At 36.9% G+C, this 27,670-nt stretch overlaps 1 long non-coding RNA gene across 1 annotated transcript in view; it reads right to left on the minus strand.

The window, feature by feature from the left end:
* The window catches only part of LOC309841777, a 117,618-nt gene extending 101,372 nt beyond the window's left edge, over nt 1-16,246 (minus strand). Inside the window, exon 1 of the long non-coding RNA XR_014299306.1 lies at nt 16,032-16,246. This is a non-coding gene — a long non-coding RNA (uncharacterized lncRNA). The remainder of the gene's footprint in view (nt 1-16,031) is intronic.
* Between the last annotated feature and the right edge of the window lie 11,424 nt (nt 16,247-27,670).

Here is a 27,670-nt window from a genome sequence, read left to right on the forward strand (position 1 = left end):
AGTTCTACAATTGTATTTGTCATTTTCTCCTTAGATCATCAAATAACCTTTCTTTATATATCTATTCAAGTTAATGTTCTGTTTTGGCTTTGTCTTATGTTTCATAGTTGTACTGTGATACCAGTTTCTTTCCTCCTTTTCTCTTATGTTTTTGGCATTTTCTCAATATATCTTAATTTTTATTTTAAAATCTTTTTGTTAATAACATATATCCTGTTTCATTTAGTCATTTAATATTTTACTTTTCCAGCTTGTTTTGTGCTTTCTAGTTTCTATTTTTCAGTCTTTTGACTAAGAGATGTTTTTCTTTAATAACATGTCAAGTACATATTCTGTTCTAACTTCCATCTCTGGTTACTTGTAGTTTATCAAATACATAATACTTATTTCTTTACTAAAATCAAGAATTAAGCAGAGATGGTACTTCTTATGTACTGAGGAATTTCTCATCATTCTATTTCTCCTCCCAGTGAAATCTTAGGATGTAAAAGTATGGTGTGTGTCCTTATAAATATTTTAAGCATATTTGCAGATATGCTAATTGGTTTTAACACTAAAACTTTCCTGTTCTTGATCTCTTTTGATTATCTAATAGCAAGCAAGAACATGGCTAAGTAACTTTTTCTAGAGAGATTTGTGTAAATTTGAGAATGTTGTTCTGCTTCAGGATCTTTAAGTGTTTAACATTGTAAGTAAAGTTGAAGGCCAAGATTATTGTTCTGAGTCAGAAGCTTTGATATTTGTAGGGTTTTTTTCATTATCTCATATTTAGCTTTACTAGTCTGTCTACAGCCAGGTATGCACCTTTTTATTAACCATAACTAGAACATAGTGAGCTCTTTCAATTTACACACTTCTTTACACTTGGAGAAAATTTCTTTAAACACATCTTTGCCTCATGTGTTTAATGATGATGATGGTATTGATAACAGTTATATACTGAGTATTTAAAATGCTGGTATTAAATAAATGGCATTCATTATCTAATTAAATCATACAATAGCTAGTATTATCCTCATCTCAAAGATAAGCAAATTGAGGCTCAGAATGTTAATCAACTTTCCCAAGCCCTAGTAAATAGGGCTTTAGTAACTAATATAAACTAGTAAATAGGAAATTTGAACCTCAAATGGCTCACTCCAAGTTCTAAGCCCTCAGCCACTAATTTGCACTACCTCCTCAAGGGTTTTAAAGTTTCAAATTCTTTTCTTTAGGTAATCTACATGTCAGATTGTATCTCAGTGCTTTATCCTATATATTTATCATAGTCACTTTTTGTATTCTAGGAGAGTAATTTGAGTTGGACCAGGTCATCAAAGATTTGATTTTATGCAATGTCAACTTGGCTTTTTATTGCCTAATTTAAAAAAATTTATAATATATTTTAGGACTCATGAAAAACACTTTCTGCTTTTATCTAGTATCATTTTTGTCTTTTGCTTTAGCTCACTGTATTCTCATTATGCTTTGGAACCAATGTCATGAGAATTTTGCCATCTTGCAACTATTTGAGAACACTAAATAGATGTTTTTCTAAAGTGGTCTGTTTTCTGCATGCATTTTTCTGAGTATTTAAATACTCTTCCTTGGGCATTGCTTTTTGATGTCTACTCTTTCTTGGATGGGAAGAAAACTCTCTAGGTCTCATGTTTGTAGACTTGGGAAACAGGTTTCTCACAACTCTCCATGTCTTCTAGTCATTGGGAAATTTCTACTTTGGGATTTAGGTCCCAAAAGCAGTGTGGTTTGTACAGTCCCTACATTCAGTTTCTAGCAACGTTGTCATCCAGGGTGGACCTGTTTGGCCAAGATGGATATTTTTCTGTAGTCAGGCTCTCTACCCATGCTTGTGAGACAGAGGAATCTGCAGTGATACTTTTTTTTTTTTTTTAAGATTTTATTTATTTGACAGAAACATAGCAAGAGAGGGTACACAAGCAGGGGGAGTGAAAGAGGGAGAAGCAGGCCTCCCACTGAGCAGGGAGCCCAATGTGGGGCTCAAACCCAGGACCCTGGGATCATGATCCAAGCCAAAGGCAGACACCCAATGACTGAGCCACTCAGGTGCCTCTGCAGTGATTCTTAACACAAAGTTAGAATAGAGAAGACTGCTCGCTACCAGCATGACTTCTCCCATCCCATTTCATGTCCCCTCACAGTAAATGATATGGGAAATAAGGGCAAAAGAAAAATTATTAAATTTACCCACTACTTAGAGCCTATCAACAAGTCCTCGAAACAGGCAGAGTGACATTTCTCTAGGAAATCAGCTGCTTCCATGTTGATACTTTGCTAAGGGCAAAAGGAAATCTTAGTCCAATCCCCAGGACCTTGTGAATCTACTTTAACATATAAAAATTCCTTTGGAAATTCCCTTTATCACCACCTCCCCCATAAGGTATATGTTGGCAATCATCCTCAAGCATATGACCCACCAATATATATCTGAAGGGTCTCATAACTCAGGTTTTATTAGACAGTAATAAATGACCCTTTCCTGACAATAGCTAACCCCCTCAAGGTCCTGGAAACCTTGCTTCCAAAATTCGTTTGAGACGTACATTATCCCTAACCCCTCCCAACTTGAAAGTATATAAGGGACCACTTCTCATGACCCCACTGCAGCTCTTACTGCCCACAGGACTTAATAAAATTACGTTTTTGCACCAAAGACATCTCAAGAATTCTTTTGTGGCCAGCAACTTCAAACCCTAACATCTTTCCTACATCAGTAAATAACACTTTTGTCAGGCACCTATCCATCTGAAGATGCTGTATACCAGTGAGTGTACTCCTCTTTTTCTGGTGATATTTATTGCCTTTTGCAATCTCTGAATATGCAGACAGAGACAAGTGTATGGAAGCAGGGAAAGAAGCATTATTTTAGTCAGTTGATTTGGGGAAGAGCATATATCCCATAGCTGAGGACAAGGTTGTTTTCCTCATCATAGTGGTATTGGTCTTCTTTGTTATTCTTGGTTGGCCCACAGAATACATGTAACCTAAAAATGTGTTTATTAATACATAAGTCTCAGTGATAGACTTTTTTGGAAAAAATCCCCAGACTCTAGTATGTGTTCTCTTAGAAGTTTTGATTTACTCTTCTGTTGCTAGTTTTTGACTCCTCCTCCCCCTAGGTGATACTTTAATTGCAATTTGCAAGGATGCCATTTTCACTTGGGTTCCCTAGAACATACAGTCTAGGACTTACAGTTAATTCAAAATGTAACTCCAGGTGCAGAATCTGAAGCAAGGAAGAAGAGAGAGCTACTTTGATGATGTGGTACAGAGTTGGTCTCCGCTATGGGGGACTGGTTGATCAGATCCTGTCAGACATCTGAGAAACAACATGCAATGTGTCTCAGCATCTAACATTAGTGGTAGTATCCATTAGTTCCCATCTCTCCTTAGTCAAAGGTATCACACATGAGGGATTAACCCATAAGTTGTACGAGTGTCAATACTAAAACGTTTCCTACAATCAACCCCCAGGAACCTCAAAGCAGAAGGCCAGGACATGCAGGCCTGAAGCCACGTGCTATTGATCTGCTTCTCCTTTAAGCTGGTCAGGGTCCATACAGAGACAATTACTGAGCTGTGGGCAGAGAAATATACAACTGAGGCTGAAAGGATATGGACTAGTGGGTAAGAGGGTCCTACCAGGGACATAACAGGCTCTTAGTAAAGATTTGAAAAAGCTTCACATGTAATAATCTGGATAGAATATAATTGTTTTCAATTAGATTTATCATTACCCTAAACTCTAATAAAAATGAAATAGCTAACATTACTCAGAAGTTTACTGATGTTCTATTTTTCATTTCTGGATATTGTGAGAAATAGAGACTTAGCACCAAGCACCACATCTATTAACTTCCCTTGAGTGAGCCCACATATGTCACAACTTGACAAATGACAAGAGGCCCCATCTTATTTTCTATGTGAAATACATTCTGTCTTCATGAAATCTATTAAATGGATAGAGATAATACAGACTCTATGTAAGGACGTTTAAGTGTAACTAAGGACGTTTAAGTGTAACTTATGCAAAAGTCTGGTAGGTAAGAAGTAAGGACACTGGGCTCTTGAGAAAGATGAGCAGAAAGACTGAAGATCTCTGCATGCACCCTTCTAATGTCTGTACCACCCTGCTGCCTGTCTTTTCACAACAATGAATTAATCCCAAAGATTAGAGAGCTGTTTTACATCTGGTGTTTGGAGCCATGTGAGGAGACAGATTCATGAGTGACAATGAAATATTGAAAGATATTTGTATATTGTTTGCTGCTTTACCATCAACATTCAGCTATTTCTTATTGGCCCTGATACTTGAAAATGTCATTATGCCCCAGATATAATTTTATGGCTGTCATTATTGTGTGAAGTAGGCCAAAGGATTGGTAAGAATCTACCCCTTTGTAAATCCATACTCATATGTGTTATAATAGTGATTCTTTTTATATTGAATTCATTTTAGAATGAATTCTCTTCACTTAATGTTAACACCTCAAATAACCATTATCCAGTTATCAAAGCCAGAAAATTGTTATGGGTTAATACTATTAACTCAACTCTATACCATATTTTATACTATTTGCCATTTCTTAACTTCCCCCAATTCTCCCAATAATATTCTTATTCTGTTCTAGGATCCCACATTGTAGTACGCTGTCCTGTTTCTTTAGTCCCCACCAGTCTGTGGCAGTTCCTCAGTCTTTGTCTTTCATGATTTTGACACTTTTGAAAAGTATTAATCAGTTATTTTGTAGACTGTTTCTCAGTATGTGTACATCTGATATTTTCTCATGACCGGGCTTAAACTTATGCCTTTTTAAAAATACCAAGGAAGTGATATTGTGTCCTTTTGAATGCATAAAGGTGATTTTTAATCTTCTCTGTCTAGCTATAACTCATAAAGTTGAGTTCTTATTTACAGAAGTGCTCAAACTCTGAGTACACAGCCAATGTTGTATGAAGGATTCTTGGCTTTGGATGTGAAAGTGAGGTAGATGATGTCTAAGATCCATACCTATTTATCAGACTCTATGATTCCACTTCATCTAGCCAGCTAGTAAATATTTATTGAGAACCTACTATGTTCCAGGCATTGGAACATAGATGAATACTTGTATTTAAAAAAAAGCACACTATTCCAAGCATATACATAAATAGATACATATATAGTAAAATAAGTCTATTAATAAAGGAATGACTAAATTTCTTGGGAAGCTCAGAGGAGTATAGGGTTAAGAAAATAAGGATGGGGAATTATGTTTCTTTTCACACCATCAAATAATGCTCCTATACCATCCAGGTGTCCTACATTTGATCTCAATTCTAATATTAGAATTATTAGAGATAGTTGGCACTGAGTTAGTGCCACAGGTTAGGGGCTCAGCTCTACTTCTCCTTCAGAGGCCAAATTCCAGATTGTTGTCTGTCTTTTGACCAACCAACCGGCTCTACATAGGTTTCTAGGACTCCCTTCTTTGGTTTAATTTGCCAGAGGAGCTCACAGCTAGAGAAGCTCGCATTTATTTACATCTACCAGGTTATTATAAAAAGATGTAACTCAGTAACAGCCAGATGAAAGAGATGATTAAGACAAGGTATGTGGGAAGGTTGTACCATTCTCCCAAACCTCCACATGCTTGCCAACACAGAAGCTCTCTGAACCCTCTCCTTTTGGGTTTTTAAAGGAGGCCCCTTCCATAGGCATGACTTAATAAATCTTAGGCCATTAGTGATTTAACTGAATCCCCAGCTATGCACTGCTCTCAGGAGATTGGAGAGGACACTGAAATTCTAAACCCCTAACCACATGATTGGTTCCTCTGGCAACCAGTTCCTATCCTTAGGTTACCTAAGGGCTTTCCAAAGGTCACCTAATCAATGTTAAAAAAAAAGACACATTTATAGCTCTCATCCAGGATACTCCAAGGGTTTTAGGAGCTCTGTGCCAGGGATGGGACAAAGAACAATAATATTTCTTATTATATATCACAGTATCACAGGAATAAAAGGAGAGACAATTCTTCTTTCCCTAATTTCCATCTTTACCTATGCAGGAAGTAATGTTCTCTAAAACTTAAGGGCTCCTGAAGAAGTTGTGGAGAGGGAGTTTCTTCCCTCTTCTCTCCCTTAATGGAGTTAACTCATTGGTAAGATTGATAAGAGCCTGACATTCACTAGGTCTCACTTTTTATTAGGCATTAATCAAACATTTATTAAGCATTGTTGTTTTGTTCATGTATGATCCACACACCTGATTTCTACGACAGTTGCCTTTGGAAACGACAAGCTTTGTTTTTAGTTCCATAAGGTCAGTCTCTCAATAGACAGAGCTCTGGGCTAGGATGAGGGAACTTAACTCTTCTCTATTTTGGTAACTGGTGTGTGCCTAAGTGTGTTTGTATAGGGGGGTAATTCTAAGAGGCACCACTGAATTTCCCAAATCAGTTTTTACCACTAATAGCATGGATACTTTTGTCCTTATTTTGACTCAGTGTGTCTAAGATCTATTGTTTTTAATCCAAAGACAGAAAGGTAAGTAACTAGCTCTACTAATACATCTAATACCTTTGATTGATAGGACAGACTTTGCAAAGGTGGAAATATTTGAACTTGGTGTTGAAGGTAAGACAGAGAATGTAAAGGATGGAAGACAGGTACATGTTTTGGACACATAAGTGTTGGAGCATTTGGAAAAGTCGCCAATTGCTGTATCTCTGTTCTCTGCCTTGGGTTTGGTACAAATTGTCAAATAAGACAATGGAGTAGCAGATGGAGAACCAAATATCATTTTTATTACTGATATATGCCGAGTTGGAGAATACAGCTCAGTGTATACCTGCTGAGTATGAAATAATTTTAATCTAAAATGGAACTGGAGGATATGTAATGGATAATCTCACATGTGCATTGTCAGAAAAACCAAACTTAACTGAAAGACTGTTTCTCATAAATGTCTGATTTACAGAAGGCTGAGACTTATCTCCTGACCGGTAAACACTTGCCAAGATCCTCTGATCCTCAAGCCAATGAACCTACTGCTAAGACTCTGGCTAGATATTCCCCTTTGTACTACTTGCCCATAAAAATAGCCTATTCTATGGGGTGCCTGGGTGACTCAGTCGTTAAGCATCTGCCTTCAGCTCAGGTCATGATCCCAGGGTCCTGGGATCAAGCCCTGCATTGGGCTCCCTGCTCAGCAGGAAGGCTGTTTCTCCCTCTCCCACTCCCCCTGCTTGTGTTCCCTCTCTTGCTATGTCTCTACTGAATAAATAAGATCTTTAAAAAAAAAATAGCCCATCCTAAGCCCTTAATGGACTCACCTATAGATTACTGTAGCATGGATCTCCCAAATTGCAATTCTTCTGCTATTAATGAATAAACTCTGGTAATTCAAGCTTGCCTTTTTCATTAGGTTTATATGAGCAATCCCTAGAATTACCCTGATTTACCCCCATGGTTATGGGCAGTGAGGAACTAGGGCAAGTATCCTGGTGAGTATCCTGGCAAGTATCTGGAGTGTATGCATGTGAACAGTGTGTACTGGGATGGTGGGAAGTAATAAAACATAATACTGGAAAGGAAAATTGGAATACATTTAGTACTTTTTTAGAGGCATGTAGCTTGTAGATCATTCTAGTTGCATTATGATGGATGTGTTTGCAGGAGGGGAGACAGAAGGCAGGCACCAAGTCAGTTCCCCATTTATTGAACTAATTTAGGAAATAATTAGCTTATGAACCAAGACCATGGAAGTGAGGAGAGATTGAACAAGATAGATTCAAGACAAATCAGTACAGTAGAATAGGCCACTTGGTGAACAATTAGATGTGGAAATAAGAGAGAATATCTGAAAGTCACCAAGTCTCTAGCATGAGGGTCTGAAATAGAGAATGTGGGCAGCAGTAGCAGATACTTATAGAGAAAGGACATTGACACTTTTTGAGCTCCTCATGTGTGCCAGAATGTGTTGGGCACTTTCCATACTGTTGGGGTTTAGTGAGCCAAGAAATAACATTCTTATTTCTCTTTCAAACTTGCAAACCATTGAAAGATACAACACAGTAGTTAGTCACAGGGAAACCAAATTTATGGCCAGGTGGGTTAGCCCATATTTTTCCACCTAAATCAAACAGATTTATCCACTGGGGCAACTGGACAATTATAGGCATTTATTACAGGCCTGGGAACAGATCAAGAACTCTTTCTAAAGGCAGACAGTTCTGAAAGACAAAGAACCTATAAGTTACTGACTTGAGCCTCCTTCAAGTCCTTCTGAATTCACCAGAGTGCTGCTTCTCCTGTTTTGGGAAGACATAAGTGAAGGGTGGAGAGATGGAGGCCGTGGACCTCATTTTTCTTTTTTATTCTAGGAAGAGGCATTGGAATTTTACATCCACAGAAATAAGAGGAGTAGAACGTAAACCTTTGCCCTAATACTTAGAGGACTCATTTAAATATTTTCAATACTGGGAGATAGGTATTTTTATCTACATTTTATAGGCAACAAACCTGAGGCACAGAGAAGTTAAATAATTTGCTAAATTCACACAGCTACTGAGTGATAGTGGTGAGATTTAAATATAGGTTTGTTTGAATTGAAATATGACATCTTTTGTTATTTTTATATCATGTTGCTTCAGGGGCTGAGTTAGGAAATGTTGAATTTTGGATGCTGACAAAGACCTCCAGTTGGAGAGGTACAGTGGAAACACATATGTGGGGTACAAAAAGGATCTTGGGTTGGAGTTATAAATTTAGGAGGCAGAAAAAATATATATGGAAATTGAGGCTTTTGAATAAGATATGATTCCATCGAAAACATTATTTAATAAGGAGGAATATGTGAAGGAGAGCATTATGGAAAAGAGAATGTTTAGAATAATCAACACTACTAGGGAGTTAGTTGCAATACACATGCACACAGAAATACATGCACACTGAAGCTCTACTTGAATTTTTTTTCTTGAAATCTATGACATGTTTTCAAAGACCTTTCTTTTCATAATTCTATTTATCAGGCTTCTAGCATAGGAGCTAATTGCAGCATTGGTTTTGATATTGGATTGACAAACACAGAAGACACCTTAGGCTTCCCTGAGCATTGTTTGAGCTTAGGAAAGCATACTGGATATAATAATAACAGCATGGATGGATCAGGAGAATAAAGGTACCATGTCTCTCGGGAACAGCTTTGGAGGTCCTCCTCATTCTGCATTTGGAATGTAGTGAAAATGAGTAGATATAGACAATTTCGGCTTAGGGAAGCCATCAGCTCAGAGTCTTTCTAAGCTTTATGACCAATCAAACTTATAATTCTTACTTTCATTCTCTAGGACTAAGCTGAGTCCTACCAAGAAAACTTGTTCATTATTTGACAATCTTGACAATAGGTTCTTGGTTCAGTATATAGTCCTTGATTAAATTCTCATTTATCTTGGATCTGGTATAAGAATACTCCTAAAATTTCTTTCATTAGTGGTATAGGGGGACTTCAGGATCATGTCCCCAAGTGTCTCTGAGACTAGAGAAGAGGCCACAGAATAATTTCATTATACCAATAAAGAGATAAAAATCAAGGGAAATCTACAGTACTTATGCTACCAACTATGTAACCTACTTATAAAATAATTGTTAGCACATGCAAATGATCAATGAACAATTACAACTGAAAAAAAACCCAAAACTTCAAGCTGATTTAAATTAAAAAAAAAAAGATTAAAAATCTAAAAGCAGGATATAGCTTCTAAAACAGGTTGTGATCTTAGGATCTCAAATAAAAGTGTTTATTCTTTCTCTCTCTCTCTCTCTCTCACCATTTTTCTGCTCTACTTTCTGATGTACTGCCTTCATAATTAGGCCTACCATGGCAGTCCCCCTAAACTCAATGCTCACTTTCTCTGATGTTCGTATCAAGTAAAGAACAGATTGAGAATTTTTTTAAAAAGATACATTCTGCCTCATGAGCTCTGATTGGTATACAGTCTCATTATTGAACCAGTCACTGTGGTTCAAAGGAATTTGATGCTCTAGGTAGTCATGCTTGTATTTGTAGTTGGAATCATGAAGCACCATGACTAAAAATTGGAAACAGGGTCTTTTCCCAGGGAAATTTGAGCTGGTGTTTAAAAAAAAAATTGTGAGTGGGTGCAGAGAAAGCTATCTATATTTAGGATTCTTTCTTTCTTTCAACTCATAGGAACCTAGCTTAAAATACCTTAAGGATAAAAGAACATTCATTGGCTCATATCCATGGGAAGTCCAGAGATGTAGCTGACTTCATTCAAGCCAATGATCAGGAACTAAAATGAGATTGGCATAACTCTTTCTCTTGCAATTTCTTCCTATTTGGCATTATTTTAGTAATTAGACCTTTGCACAAGGTGGGCAAAATGGCAATTGAAAATCTCATACTTGCTATGAAGCTGGAAACACTATTTCAGCATTTCTAGTAGATAACAGTTGTTCTTTCTGTTAGCTCCAGCCAGAACCTTTGGAGAAGACTTTCTGGCCCTCTTTGATTCAGCTTCCTATCCTTACTTTAATGACTAAACCCCAACGTGCACCATTAGTTTGGGAAGGTTTAGACCCACTATTGACCAGGTAAGAGCAGGACACTGGGATTAATAACCCCAAGTGGGATCAGAAGGTGAACATTTGCAAAAGAAAGTGCTATATGCCAGAAGAAGCAGACAAAAGCATAGCCACTATAGTCTACTATGGCTAGTCAGTGGCCTCTAGGGGATTTTAATATTGTGTCAATATTAATATTGTTCATGTGCCGTGTCACCCCTCTGAAAACAAATCTCCATGAAGAAATGTTTTAAAACAAGTCAGGAAATGACAGATGTTGGCAAGGATGCGGAGAAAGGGGAACCCTCCTACACTGTTGGTGGGAATGCAAGCTGGTGCAGCCACTCTGGAAAACAGCATGGAGGTTCCTCAAAATGTTGAAAATAGAACTGCCCTATGACCCAGCAATTGCACTATTGGGTATTTACCCTAAAGATACAAATGTAGTGATCCAAAGGGGCACGTGCACCCGAATGTTTATAGCAGCAATGTCCACAATAGCCAAACTATGGAAAGAACCTAGATGTCCATCAACAGATGAATGGATCAAGAAGATGTGGTATATATACACAATGGAATACTATGCAGCCATCAAAAGAAATGAAATCTTGCCATTTGCGACAACATGAATGGAACTAGAGCGTATCATGCTTAGCGAAATAAGTCAAGCAGAGAAAGACAACTATCATATGATCTCCCTGATATGAGGAAGTGGTGATGCAACATGGGGGCTTAAGTGGGTAGGAGAAGAATCAATGAAACAAGATGGAATTGGGAGGGAGACAAACCATAAGTGACTCTTAATCTTACAAAACAAACTGAGGGTTGCTGGGGGGAGGGGGGTTGGGAGAAGGGGGGGGTGTGGTTATGGACATTGGGGAGGGTATGTGCTTTGGTGAGTGCTGTGAAGTGTGTAAACCTGGCGATTCACAGACCTGTACCCCTGGGGATAAAAATACATGTTTATAAAAAAAAAAATGAAAAAGAGAAAGTAAAACATAAAACCTCAAATCTACTCATTGGAAATTCATATTCTTGTAATCAGATTTGGAAGAAATTTGGGAGGGATCATGAGATTCCTGGGAATAGGTCAGGTATTTTCCTCTGCAGAACTACACTCATCAAATTGGAGGAAATAAACGTGTTGCAATGAGTGGAGTTCAATGGTGAGTTTTCTTAATTGTTATTGCCAATGTTATTTCTTAACTATTAGAATAACAATAAATCTCTCTCCTTTGCACTTTAACAGTACCTTTGGCAAAATTCTTATTTAGTCATAATTCTTTCACATGTAAATCCTTTGGAGATTAGCATTCAAAAGGAGAGATCAATTAGTGAGTTCCTTTTAAATTGATTCAATTTTATGATTAGGTCCCAAAGTAGGGTGTCCTTAGTGAGGTAGATTAGAGATGACTCACTTTATTTGTTCACTATGTGCCACACATTTCTCTATGTGTGAGCAAAGATTTCTTCACTTTTATCACTAAGAATGAGTCCACCCAAGCTGATTAACTCACACCAAGGGCTTAAATGGAATGGAATAAAGATGGCTTATTTAAATCACACGCTTTTTGAGGATCATTAGAACTCTATGTCCTATGAATAAGGATGATTAAAATTCAACAGAGTTTTGTGTATTCTTAATATGCATTTAGTTTACACCACAACGTCTTCTTTAACATACCATTATGCTGTATGCTGTGACTGTTATTCATAATGGCACACACTTGGTAATATGCATGATGATACAGAATAAGTTTAAGTGTCTTTACATTATTCTTAATATAATAATGGTTCCTAGGGCTGCATGCAGCTGTGAGTGCATATTAACAGGGGTCGCCCACTGTGAATTATGAATCTATAACACAAGAATTTTCAGAAAAAGTACTTACTATGTATGTAAAATAGCTGCCTTTTAAAGCTTGAAACTTGGGCTGGTTAAAATTGCTCCTAGTAATATTTTTTAAAAGAAAATATTCTGGAGGTAATAAGTGAACTGAATGGATTTATGAGTGATTGCTGTAAAGTCTTCTTTTTAAGGTAATAACTCACAAAACTGCAAAAAGAATAGAAAAGTATCTTTTTATGCATGTGTAATATGAAATCAATTCAAATGAATTTCAGTGACAAATGTTCTTGATGTTTTTGCCATCTTAATGGATCTCACTATTTATCTTTTGTTCTTGTTGATTGAATGATACTGAGACACAAAAGATCCTATTTCTTTGTTAATTTGAACTAAATGTCTATAAATGTAGACATTCTAAAGAATTTTTAAATTGCCATTTTGACCTTATTTTGGTAATATCTATACCCACAGCAGCTCCTCCCTAAAATCCCTATCATCTTTATGAATTAGCTTAAACACTAGCCTCAGACATGGAACTCTTTGTGGACTGTCCACCATACTCTCTCCAGACTCATCTTCCTTAACTCCCATTCCCTAGACAATATAGTATTTTGCAAACATTCATTACTTCTTTGCTTTGAACACACTCTTTCTTCATCCTGGAATGTTTGACTTGCCCCTCTGGACACTTTTCAGTTTCAAAGCATAGATAAAACCTCATCTTCTCTGTAACATGGCCCTTGACCCTTGAGTTGTACCTGCTTGCCCAGCTCACATCAAGCATATACTTTGTTATTCCCTTTACAGGGCTATTGTTGAATTGTGTAGACTCACTTCCATTAGCACACTTACTGGGCAACATGATAAAATAGCTGAAATAATACTGATCCCATGGGACTGACATAAGCCTCAAAATAAGCGGAACTCATAGCATTTAGTACACAGTCTGTATGATATATATTAGCTACATTCTAATTGTTTAATAAACTGAATTTTAATTGTTTTTAATTAAGAGTCTGTCTTACTAAATTATAAACTATGAAGGCAAAGACTATGTCTTATTTTCAGGACCAAGCAATGCTAAGCATAAAAGAAGGTACTAATGAATGCATGTTGCAAAACAGATTGAAGGTTTCATTAAAGCACTTCATGAATTATACAACTATTTTACATGTGAATTATTGTCACCTATTACATTGATTCTAAGATTCACTTTTTTTGCACAATTTCCTCCTCTAAAATTGGGAAGGGTTGTCATAGCTTGACTGGTAGCATTTGTTCTTTCTTAGTCTCTTAAAAAAAAAGAGAGAGAGAGGAGAGAGAGAGACAGCATAAGCACAGGCCAAGGGGAGCACAGGGGGGAAAGGGAGAGAGAATCTTAAGCAGGATCAGTGCTCAGTGTGGAGCCCAACACAAGGCTCAGTCTCATGACCCTGAGATCATGACCTGAGCCCAAAACAAGAGTCAGATCCTTAACCAACTGAGCCACTCAGGCTCCCCTTATTCTTTCTTAGTAGAAAAATATAATGATGTGTCATACATTCGATGATGTCTTACATTCAAAGAAATATAGCATTAGTATATCTAGCTAGAGTTAGTAAGATCACTTAAGAAATATCCAAGTGTATCTAGCTAGAGTTAGTAAGATCACTCAAGAAATATCCAAGTGTATTGGTTAGAGTAGGCTGAGGGCTATAATAAATAACCACAATACTAGTGTCCTATCAAAGTTTAGTCTTCATGATCCAGTTTAGTGTGGGTCAGAGAAAGAATGAAAGAAGCCTGCTATCTATAATCTTTCCATTCTCACTGGGGTAGTAGCATCCTCTGCTGACTTTCTAAATAGAGGGAAGACTGAGAGCACTGAGGACCCTGCTGAAGGTGTAGGAAGCAGTCCTAGAAGTGGTCCACACCCTTGCATTCAAAACTCAGTCACAATGTCCAATGTAACTGTAATGAAGACTAGACATATAGTTTAAAAGTGTGCTATGAGGGAGCAGAAATGGAGTTTAATAAACATATAAAAATGTGTGGCATTCATCTAATACTGCACAAGGTTGTGTTGAAAGCACACACGAGATTTCCAAAACTCATATCTAAAAGCAGGTTGCAATTCAATCTTTGTTTATTTAGCCAATATATATTTATTGAATATCTACTATAAGCCATGTCATATGCTAAATGGTGTGAGGCATACCAGATTAATGAGATTTGGATCCTTATGTTGAGCATTTTATTATCTAAGAGAGGAGATAAAATAGACACATAAATATCTGTAATATTGAAAGTGAAAAGTACCACAAAATAGAAGACTGTATTTAGGAAGGTTTTGCAAGACAGAATAATCAAACAAGGGTTTTGCAAGAGAGATGTCTCTAGATACCTAGAATTAAACAAAGAAGACTTTGGATAAGGATATGAGCAGAAAGGATTCCAGGAAGAGGGACAGACAAACTCAAACTGTAGAAGACAAACACGGTATAGGCTTGATCTGAGTGTTCTAGAAATTTGTCTGGAACACACATATGGTCTTAAAGTGCAGAATAAAATTCTAGTGAATAGAAGTAGCTTATAAAGGAGTTTTAGCAATGTGTTGAGGGGCACAGGACATTTTGTTAGGTAAACCTTATGGAGGAGAGAGTGCAAAAGCGAATGCACAGAGGCAGTTTCCATAATGCCTACTTTGGCTTTATCATTTCAGTAGCCAAATGAGCACATACTCCCTTCTGCCCCTCTACCTTCCAAGCTAATTAAGATGTGGTAGGTCATGTTTCATGGGTGGGCCCCAAAGCACTCAAAGTCCTTTCCACCTATCTAGATATATGTATAGCATATCCTCAGTGCAGAAAGGTTTGTTCCTAAAAATCCTGCCACCCTACCCCAGAGGGTCCAGTAGCAAAAATTTGAGACCCAGTGTCACATCCTCACAACCATTTCTCACTTCAGTCACAGTAGGTTTGGAAAGTTCCACGGGAGTCCATCAGACTATCCTTATGTTCGTAGCTTTCCTCCCTTCTCAATGGCACCCGGCAGAGCCTATCAGTCTTGAAGTGGGGGAGTAATTAACACCTTTAGGGGTGACCCTGAACCCAATGAGGGAGGGTATTTGGAGAATAAATGCTTATATTTCTATTCAGATGTTTAAAAAAAATCTTTGACAAAATCAAAAGCTTTCCTTGTGGATTGCTAGGAAAAGGAAAGAGATATTGATAGTGTTCAGGGACTAAGGAAACATCCTGCAGGAGCCTGGGCTAAGAAACCTATTTTCATAGAGTTTGTACCCTTGTAGAGCTTTGGAAAGGTCACATATCTTCCAGGGAGTGTCACATTTGGTTTTTCATTAGGTTAGTATTCTTTACTTTAATAAATTCTGGCTCTGTAAGTCTCCTTTTTAAATATAAGAGATATCCCCTCTTTGTCTAACTATTATAAAAGATTATCAACACCTTAGTAACCTTTATAGGTTTATTTCTATTTAAATAACTTAATCTGATTTATCTTGATCTTTTTAAGAGAAGCAATATTTTCTTACAATAGAAAACTTTTGAAATTGATATGGTTTAAATCTTTCCACACAGACATCTCTGAGCTTACTTACTGCTTTCCTTAGTTGCCAACAGACTGAAGAGATACCAATAATAACAAAAGAAAATAGTCTTCCCTGGCTCTAAGTCATCTTAAAATCCCACAACTTCAAGTGGTTAAAATAAGAAAATATGATAGGGGATACCACCTAGTTTTTGTAATAGAATTTAACTGCATTTAAAATTACTTAGATGTGTACACTTCTATACTGACTTCTGCTTAGAGATGTCCTCATAGCTCTCATGCTGGTTGACAGAATTCAGAACATAACAACTTCACAGTTCCAGAATTCTTCCAAATACCACATTTGATATGGATAACAGGAATGACAAGAATGTCAACAAGTGATAGTACACATTCAGTAGGCATCCAATGAATACCTTAAGGTATTACTATGAAGTATGACACACACTTTATATGCAATTCACTTATTCCTCAAATCACCCCAATGGGATAGGTAACTATTATTCCAATTTTACAAATGAGAAATTAAAACTCTGAGAGGTTAAGAAATTTTCCTCAAAGTTACACACTATTAAATACACATCCATTCAAGGCAGACCTGTTTGATTTAGATCATATTGATCTCACTTTGTTGAAATGACCAACTGGGTACTTTCTCTCCCTCCTTATTTCTCCCTTCCTTCTGTCTACCAACTGTCAGTATATCACTTACTTTTGCAGACCCATACTGAATACCTTTTATGCACTAGATTCTGGCTTACAGGTTTTCATAGGCTCTTAAAACGCAGCCATTATATAAAGACATGGAGTTAAAAAAACCTAAAACATTATCTAAGTAGTAGCCTTCCTCCAGATATAAGAGGGGGGAGAAGCTACAACATTGCAAATAGTTTTAGTCCTATTTGAAAACTTTCTGGGATCAGGAATTTATGTTTTTGCAAAGCAACCCATTCCTCAAATCTCAGCTTTAATCTTATTTTTTTAAAAAAAAAGTGTCCATTGTAACTAGATTTTATCAACCCTGCTCTGCTAGAGCTGCCTCCAGAGGGAGAGCCTTTTTCTTCCCCCCACCTGCTGGAGAAAAGAGTTGATTTGGCTCCTGGCCAAGTGGATAGACCAGGTTGGCAATTCTGGTTGCCTTCATCAATTCAAAATGAAGATAGTTTGTGTCTCCTTTTTCAAACTGAGAACTGTGATTTAAAAATGCTGATCTTCCAGTAGATTTCCCAAATGAGTTGGAAAGCTATATCTCCCATCCTCCCTCTTTCTTTTCCTTATCTTCTCATCTTTTTCTCTTTGTTATTGTCAGAAACCAACATAGACTTCTTATCCAGCTATTTGCCTCTCTATTTTATCCACAATTCCTTTTTGGGTTTGGGTTTTTTTTTTTTTTTAATTGGAAAATTCTTTTGTCAGCTGCTGTTTGAGCCCATACTTCAGCACCACCTCCACTAAAGGGAACGCTATGTATTCTGATTTATTCAAACCCAATCAGTAAGAGTTAATGAATTCCTAAGGGCAGGAGATCAATCATGTTCTATTTATATTTAATTAATTTCATGTTGACTCACTTGTCTTTTATAACTACTTTAAAGCATATTTGGGATACAGTCTTATCTCAGAATTTTGTGTGGATTTTACTACACCAAATCATAAAAATTTTAGTTTCCTCAGGACTTTTAGGACATTCACTGTAACATTTTTATTAGCAAAAAAAGCATCTTCACAGATTTTGTTGTTCACACATTTCCTCACTTCTTCCAAGGTAGAATTGGTCCCACATTTTCATTCCAAAATGAAACCCAGTTGTAATAGTTTATCATATGTACTAGTTCACCTGTTTGCCTCTTTTTCTGGACTTCTTTCTTTCTGTACACTTTTGTTCCCTTGTGCTTTGCAGTATTCATGGTGCACACAGTAGATGCTGCAGTAATATGTTGTTTCGTTTGAAAGAATTGATGAATGAGTGAATTTAAAAAGCTGTGAAACTAGAGAAATACAGTAAGTACAGGACCTATCAGGGGGAGACTGGCTGATTGCACATGAAAAAAAAGTATGTGGCAGATGAAAAGTTTTTAGAGCGCAATATAATTAAATGATGAATAAAAGGAAAGTATGATATAATGTACGCGACTGGGCATAAGATCTTGATATGGAGGGTAAGAGGAGCTGGTTGGAGGGAAAAAAAAGAATTTTGTGGGGAAGTGGGTATGCTCTTATAGAGAGGGAAGATTGGGAAGTCAGAATTAGGGCAGGTGAGACCCATAACTTTCAGAAGCTGGTATAAAATGGACATTCTTCTATGCAAGACCCTCAGCCCTCTCTTTGGTGGCTAGGCCAGGTACTAATTTTTCTTCTTAACAAAGTAGGGAAACCATCTAGGGTAGGGTCAGTAGCCATTTTCCATAAAGAGCTGTACAGTAATTATTTTCCACTTTGTAGGTCATACAGTCTGTAAAAAATTCTCAACTCTGTTGTTGTGAAAATAGCCATAGACTATATGTAAAATGGCGTAATTAAACTTTATATACAAAATCAGATATTGGGCTGGATTTGACCATAAAGCATAATTTTCTTTTTTTTTTTCCTTTTCTTTTATTATGTTATGTTAGTATGTTACTCAACATACAGTACACCATTAATTTTTGGTATAGTGTTCCATGATTCATTGTTTGTGTATAACACCCAGTGCCCCACACAATACATGCCTTCCAATACAACCCATCACCAGCCTTGCCCATCCTCCCACCTCCTCCCCTCTAATACCCTCAATTTGTTTCCCATAGTCCATAGTCTCTCATGGTTCCTCTCCCCCTTTGATTGCCCCCACTTTATTTTCCCCTTCCTTCTCCTAATGTTCTCCCTACTACACCTTATGTTCCACAAGCAAGTGAAACCATATGATAATTGCCTTTCTCTGCTTGACTTATCTCACTTAGCATAATCCCCTCTAGTTCCATCCATGTCAATGCAGATGGGTGTTCATCCTTTCTGATGGCTGAGTAATATTCCATTTTATATAAGGGCCACCTCTTCTTTATTCATTTGTGTTGAAGGGCAACTCAGCTCTTCCCACAGTTTGGCTGTTGTGAACTTTGCTCAAGCATAATTTTTTGACTCCTGATCTAAGGCATACAGATCATAGTCTATTCCTTCTAGTCTTCCCTCTACCATGCTGTGTTTTCATGGCTTGTCTAATAAATTGGTCTAATGTGACATTAAGAACTTTCTGCCCTGAATGAACAAAGTACAGCTTTACTTGCTTACTAATTAATATTCCTTGACAGAATACAAAATCTTTGATTTCTTATTAGCTACAAACTTTTCACTAATCAAGTAAGTTAATGCAAAGTCTGAAATTCACTCATTAAAATATGCCCTATCAATAAGTCAAAAAATTCAAATTACCAATATTAGATCTATTCCAGTTTCCTAAAGTAAAAGAAACAAAGAGAAGATAATAGCTTGGAATATCTGAGCCAGAGAAATAGTAGACATGGAAGCGGTAAGTGAAGAAAGGTGGCATAAAAAGCTAATTGGGGGAAAAGAAAATGAATTTTTCTATTCTCATAATTTGAGTTAAAATTGGTTTGGCTTACTTTGTCTCAAGTTAGACATTGACAAATTGTGATTGAGTGGAAGGCACTCAATGTTTTGTTAACAATGACTCTTGACACACTAGTTTCCAAGATTTCTGAAAAATGTATACACTTTTTTGTTTAAACATGACTGACCAGACAAAAAAAAGGAATTAATTCTCAAATGATTCTAATTGTGGTGCCATTCTGCTCCTTGGGATAAAAGCTCAGATTACTAGAGAGGTGGTATTCTGATCAAAATTGGGTTATAAGCTTTGGTATAAAACTACCTTCTCCCAGACATAAACATATAGCAATAATATCTATAAGTTATATTTAGAGAGTCATTGTTGCTCTTGGAAAAAAAAAAAGATGAACATCTCTTATGACCCAATAACTGGAAAGAAACATCAGTAAGCTGGAGATAACTATGCTACAAGATAAAAACACAAAGAGATAGCTAAGAGTTCAGTCTCTTCAGGAAATGGGACCTACATTTTCCATATTCAATTCAGGAGTCAGAATAAGAAAAAAATTTAAAAAGCCAAAATCATTCCCAGTAGCCAAATCCTATAGTGTATTGCTAGGTAGTATGGCAGGAGGAAGTACAGATAGCTGGATATCACTCATACCATATATTGTCTTGGATACTTGAGTGGTTGTAACTCTCAGAATCGTCATTCTGAACTGCCAATACAAGACTTGTTTCTGACTGGACTTGGATAACCTAAAGAGAGGCAACTATAAAAAAAAAAAAATCATATCTGGAGCAGTGCATGGAATAGAAAGGAAAATGACAAAATAAACACAAGAAAATGTTTCTTTTATCTTGCAATTAATATTTTATGAATGAAAATTAAACTAATAGTCAATAAATCCAATACATGATAAAACTGATTACCAAGAGTATAAATCTTTCAATGAGACATTAAAAAGTATATGTTCAAAATTCTCAGAGAAATAAAGAAAAAATACATCTATAAAGAAAGATAATGTGAACAAAAGAGGAGTATAAGTCAAGGAAAAAGTTGTGTTTTTTTAATGTAGGGATTTGGGGAATGAAATATGTAATAACTAAAATAAACTCAGCAGATTGAGTACAGCCAAGAAAGAATTGAGAAACTTGAGGAAACTGAGAGCTTGACACAGGCTGTCTGCTCAGGGAGAAGTCGCCTTCTCCTTCTCACTCTGCCTCCTGCTCCCCCTGTTTGTGTGTTCTCTCTCTGTCTGTCTCTGTCAAATAAATAAACAAAATCTTTTTTTATTTTTTTAGGAGTGTAAAAGAAACTTCCTATAATGGAAAAGAAAAGGTCATAATTAGAAGAATATTAGGAAGGTGAAAAAATTCATGAGTAAAAGAAAACATACAATAAATGTAGAACAATCACCTATAAAGCTAGTGTGAAGATTAAAAGACAAAAATAGTAAATTCAACTATATTTAATGCATTAGTTAAGAGAACTCACAAAATAAAAAGATCATATATATGGTAGAATATTATTCAGCCATACAACATGGTATTTTGCAATTTGTTTTGACATGGACAAACCTAATGAGTACAATGCTAAGCAAATAAGTCAGTCAGGGAAAGACAAATACCGTATGATTTCATTCACATGTGGAATTTAAGAAACAAAACAAACAAGCAAAGGGAAAAAATAAGAGAGGGAGAGAGAGAGAGAGAAAAAAAAAAATCAAGAAGCATACTCTTAATTATAGAGTGAAACTGATGGTTACCTGAGGGGAGTGGTGATGGGGATTAAGGAGTATACTTGTGATGAACATTGGCTGACACACGGAAGTGTTGAATTACCATATTGTACACTGAAACTAATATAACACTATGTTAAGTAACTGGAATTAAAAACTTTAAAAAAAAAAAAAAAGAGTTAATACCTCTTCTCTTCACAGTATTCCCCGCCCACCCCCCCAAAAGGAAGAAAAGCTTCCAAGTCAATTCTGTGAGGTCAGTATTATCCTGATAACAATAGCAAAGATACTATAAAAAAGAAAACTATAGGCCAGTATCACTGAACATAAATGCAAATCCCTCAGCAAAATATCAAACCACACTAGAAGAATTGTGCACCACAATCAAGTACATTCAATATTGGCAAATCAAGCAATGCAATATAACACATAAAACATGAAGGATAAAAATCATGAGTATCCCAGATAAGCATCCTCATCCATACCCCCATGGAAATGCTGGCAGAAGCCATTTATGTGTTCTCCTCTTACCCTATTAGTACAAACAGACAGGCTTGTGTATGGCACCTTCCTGCTGCCTTGCTGAAGCCAGAGGATGTGGGTGATTTTATCAATCCTCTCCTCCCTGGCTAACATGAGTAGTCACAGCATATATCCATCCCCATCCTGGGGCCTGCATTCATGTGCATACCGGGCACTCTCCTGCAGCACTGATGAAGCTTACAAGCATGCACAGTCCAGGCATTTTCCTACTGCAGCCGGTGAATGTGCCCTGATCCCTACCTCTACAACTCCCCTGCTAAAACAAGTGGATGCAAGCAAACCACAAAAGGGAAACTCTGTTTTCCTAGGCCTGGTGGACATGAGCTCCAAGAGACTATAACAATCAGAAAGACATTTTTTTTGGCCAGCTACCACCTCTAGGGCATTACATAGATAGGGAATGTAAGCAGGGGGCATTATCCTTATGCAGTCAATTGGCTTTGCTGCAGCTTAATGAGACCTTCCAGAAAGTAGCTTGTATACTCATCTACAACCCCAGTTGTCACAATGGTTGCCCAGATCACACCTCCAAATTTCCCAATCAGGAGGTCAGTAGCATTTGGCATTGTGGCCCCACAAGACTGAATATATTTGCATACTTAAGAAGCTGCCACCTGAAGGTCTGATTTCCATCAGCCTCAATGAAGTGCTAAATGAGATTCCTTCTCTTGGATCACAGACAGGTCTTGCACAAAGTCAAAAATGGGGGGGGGCTATCAATAATAAATCAGACAGTTTAGACCTTCACAAAAATTTAAGACATAACCAGTAACTAGGGCACAAGTGAATAAGAAGAATCATCACCTACATAAGGTAACACCTTCAAGACAAAAAGAAGTAGCTATTTTGGAAACAAGCACAGAAAGTCAAGTACAATTAGGGAACAGTGAAATATGTTCCAGATAAAGGAATAGGACCAAATCTCAGAAAAAGATCATAATGATTCCGAGATACGTAATATACCTAATATATGTTTGAGGTAATAGTCATAAAGATGTCACAAACCCTTGGGAAAACTGAACGAACTCAATGAGAACTTCAACAAAGAGACAGAAAATACATGAAACTAGAATTATGAAGATGGTGAAAAAGGAGGACCCTAAGCTCACCTTTTCCCATGGAACACCTAGTAACACCCATATCAGGGTAAATAACGTAGGAATTGATCCAAAGTTTAGCAGAACTCTCCACAGCTAAACAGAGAAGAGGCCATATTAAAAATAGTAAGGGGGCACCTGGGTGCTCAGTAGGTTAAAGTCTCTGCCTTCGGCTCAGGTCGTGATCCCAGAGTCCTGGGATCGAGCCCCGCATGGGGCTCTCTGCTTCGTGGGGAGCCTGCTTTCCTTCTTTTCTCTCTGCATGTCTCTCTACCTACTTGTGATCTCTCTCTGTCAAACAAATAAACTCTTTAAAAAAAAATAGCAGGAAGGGCAGAAATGTTATCAGGAACCAAGGGCAGAAATGTTATCATAACCTGCAAGACTGTCTATGGGAGAGAGGGAGGGATGCCACAAGCACAGAGAAAGGAAAAGAGCAGACTCCACACTGGGTGACCCAGGCACAGGATACCCACACTGGGAAGACACATCCCAATAACATGCGGCTTTGAAAACTAGAGGGACTTAACATCCTGAGTTTTTACAATCAGTGGGGCTTAACACCTAGAACTTTAACCAGTGGCTTTGGTGCTGGAAGACCCAAAGTATGGGAGGAAACAGAGTCCCTGATCTTAAAGAGACAGCATAACAAACAACTCCACTGAGATATAGCAAAAAAGCAGGAGTTTGAAAAATGCCTGGTGTATATGGAGAGGAGATAAATTTACTAGTCCCCAAACATGTGCTAGAGGGACAAGGATCAATAGAAGACTTCTCTAAGAACAAAAAAGGTGGAAGATGCTCTTCCTCCTGCCCCTCAATTCCCTAACCTAAAGGGCACATACAGGAACCAGCACACTGTAAAGACTTTCCACCTCACATGATAAGAGTGTGCCCACCCCTGCATTCTTCTGTGGACTCACCCCCTCCAACCTGCCCTTACCAAAAGTCCATGCAAAGTGGTGCCAAAATGTGGCATTGTGCAAGCAGCCCTGAAAGAGTCAGCACCACTACAAAGTGACTTCTGAGTTAGAAAGAAGGGAAGATAACCACATACATCAGTTTGACTTTGGGATCAGAGTGGGCTGGAGGCAGAAATCTGTTCTGACTGCAGGCCCTGCCCACCAATGAAAGTCTCCCAGGTGACAAAACAGGGAGATAATGCCCCAGTTTGGTGCCATCACAACTCTGGCAAACTCAGCCCAAGCAGGCAAAGAGGGCCATTACAGCTAACTACACTGAAGGCAAATGCAGATCAGGAACAGTAGGACACACAACAGTAGGAAACACTCCTGATGTGTCCAGTTCTGTCGAACAGGAGAAAGGGCACCATAGGAACTCTTATTCATAGGTCACTACTTGCCAGAACAAGAAATGTAACTGGTTTTCCTGATATACAGCAACAGATACAGAGTTAGACATAATGATACAGAGGAATATGTCCCACATGAAAGAACAGGACAAAATCAAAGCAAGAGAGTTAAACAAAATGGAGATAAGTAATATACCTGATAGAGAATTTAAAGATACTCAACTTGAGAAGAGTGGAGGATCTCAACAAAGAGATAGGAAACATTAAACAAAAAAATCAGAGCTGAAGACCTCAATAATTGAGATTAAAAATATGCAAGGAAATAAATAGTAGAATAGAAGAAGCAGAAGAACAAGATCAACAACCTGGAGGACAGAGTAATAAAAACAATAAAACTGAACAAATGAAAGGAAAAAGATTAAGAGAAAATGAGAATAGATTAAAGGGAACTCAGCAAAGCATCAAGCATAATGACATTCATATTACAGGGATCCTCAGAAGAAAGAGAAAAGGAGGCAGCAAATTTATTTGAAGAAATAATAGGTGAAAATTTCCTGAATCTTGGGAAGTTAACAGAAATCCAGATCTAAGAAACAGACCCCAACAAAATCAACCCACACTGGTCCACAACAAGACACATAATAACTAAAATGGCAAAAAGTTGTGATAAAGAGAGAATTTTAAAAGCAGCAAAAGTAAAAAAAACAGATACGTACAAGAGAAACCCCAATAAGGTCATGGGTTGATTTTTCAGAATACACCTTCAGCCCACGGGAGAGTGGCACAATATATTCAAAGTGCTGAAAGAAAAAAAAAAAAAAACCTGTGGCCGAGGACACTTTATCTAATAAGCTATTACTCAATAGGAGAGAATGAGTTTCCCAGGGGAAAAAAAAGTCAAAGGTTTCATCATTGCTAAACCGCCTCACAAGTGTTATAAGTGATTCTTTGAATAGAAGAGCAAAAGTAGGAGCAAGAAAAGTAAGAAGCAGAAAAGCAGTGTAAAATTAAGTATATCTATAAAAATCAGTCCAGGGATTCACAAAATAAAAGGATATAAAGTATGACACCCTATATCTAAAATGTGGTAGAGAGAGGAATAAAATTTAGTGCTTTTAGAATGGGTTCAAACTTAAGTGACCATCAACTTATTATAGATTGTTATATGCACATGATGTTATACAGAAACTTAATGGTAAACACACACACAAAAAAACAGTAAGAGATATGCAAAAACTAAAGAAATATAAGTATATGAATAAAGAAAGCCAGCAAAATGTAAGAGATAAGAGCAAGTGAAGAAGAAAGAGCAAGAAAGAAAGACAGTAAGAAGAAACAGAACTACAAAAGAACCACAAAAACAAACCATAAAACAAACAAACATTACTTTAAATGTAAGTTGATGAAATGCTCCAATCAAAAGACATAGGGTGGCAGAATGCATAAAAAAGCAAGAATCATCTATATGCTGCCTATAAGAGGCTCATTTCACACTTAAAGACACACGCAAATGGAAAAGTAAAGAGAAGTGAAAAGAAAGCCAGGGTAGCAATACTTATATGGGAGAAATGGACTTAAAAAAAAAAAAAAGACTATTAACAAGAGACTAATCATAAAGGGAACAATCCAACAAGAAGATATAACAACTGTAAATATTTATGCACCCAACATTGGAGCACCCAAATACATAAAACATGTATTAACAGAAAAAATGGAGGTAATCCATAGTAAAAATAATAATAGTAGGGGACTTTAGCGCCCTACTTACGTCAAGGGATAGATCATCTGAACAGAAAATCAAAAAACAGTGGCTGTGAATGACACATTGGACCAGATGGGATCTAACATATATTTAGAACATTCCACCCTAAAGCAGCAGAATACACATCCTTTTCATGTACACATGGAACATTATCCAGACTAGATCACATATTGGGCCACAAAACAAGTCTAACAATTAAAAAAGACTGCAGTCTTACCATGCCTTTTATTTATTATTTTTTTCTTTTACCACAATGCTATGAAACTACAATTCAACCACAAGGGAAAATCTGGACAAAACACAAGTAAATGGAGGTTACATAACATGTTACTAAACAATGAATGGGTCAACCAAGAAATCAAAAGAGGAAGCAAATAATACACAGAGACAAATGAAAATGAAAACTCAATGGTCCAAAACTTTGGAATACAGCAAAAACTGCTCTAAGAGAGAGGTTTACATTAATACAGGCCTACCTCAAGAAACAAGAAAAATCTCAAATAAACACCTAACGGAGCTAGGGAAAACAACAACAACAACAACAACAACAAAAACCCAAACCAGTAGAAGGAGGGAAACAATGGAGATGAGAGCAGAAATAAATGAAATAGAAACTAAAAATTGTTAGAACAGATCAATGAAACCAGGAGCTAGTTTTTTGAAAAGATCAACAAAATTGATAAGACTTAGCCAGATGCACTTAAAAAAAAAAAAGAAAGGAAGAAAGAAAGGAGACTCAAAAAAATCAGAAATGAACATGGGACAATAACAACAAATACCACAGAGATACAAAGGACTGTAAGAAAATATATGCAGACATGAACAGACATTTCTCCAAAGAAGACATACAGATAACCAACAGACAAATGAAAAGATACTCAACATCAGTCATCATCAGGGAAATGCAAATCAAAACTACAATGAGATATCACCTCCTACCTCTCAGAATGGCTAAAACAAAAGACAAAAAACAAACAAACAAAACTAGTGTTGGTAGGAATACAAATGGATGCAGCCAATGTGGAAAACAGTATGGAGTTTCCTCAAAAAATTAAAAGTAGCACTGCCACATGAGTCAGTAATCACACTACTAGGTATTTACCCAAGGAATACAAAAACACTAATTCAAAGGGATATATGCACCACTATATAGCAGCATTATTTACAACAGCCAAACTATGGAAGCAGCCCAAGTACCCACTAATAGATGAATGGATAAAGAGGTGATGTATATATATTATATAATGGAATATTATTCAACCATAAAGAAGAATGAAATCTTGCCATTTGCAACAACACAGATGAACCTTGAGGGTATACTGCTAAGTGAAATAAGTTAGGGAACAACAAATACCATATAATTTCACTGATATGTGGAATTTAAGAAACAAAACAATGAGCAAAGAAAAAAAAGAGTGTGACAAACCAAGAAACGGACTCTTAACCTGAGAGAACAAACTAAACTGAGGTTACTAGACGGGTGAAATGGTGATGGGGATTAAAGAATACACTCGTCATGATGAAAAAAAAAAAAAGAAAAAGAAAATGTTATGGAAAAGCATATGCCAAAAAGTTGCCAAAAAGTTGAACAACCCTGAAAAATTGATATATTTTTAGAAACATAACGTCCCAAAACTGAATAAGGAAGAACCAGAAAATTTGATCAGATTGATTATCAGCAATGAA

Source organism: Mustela nivalis (assembly GCF_964662115.1).
Source record: "Mustela nivalis genome assembly, chromosome: 10".
Classification (NCBI taxonomy): domain Eukaryota; kingdom Metazoa; phylum Chordata; class Mammalia; order Carnivora; family Mustelidae; genus Mustela; species Mustela nivalis.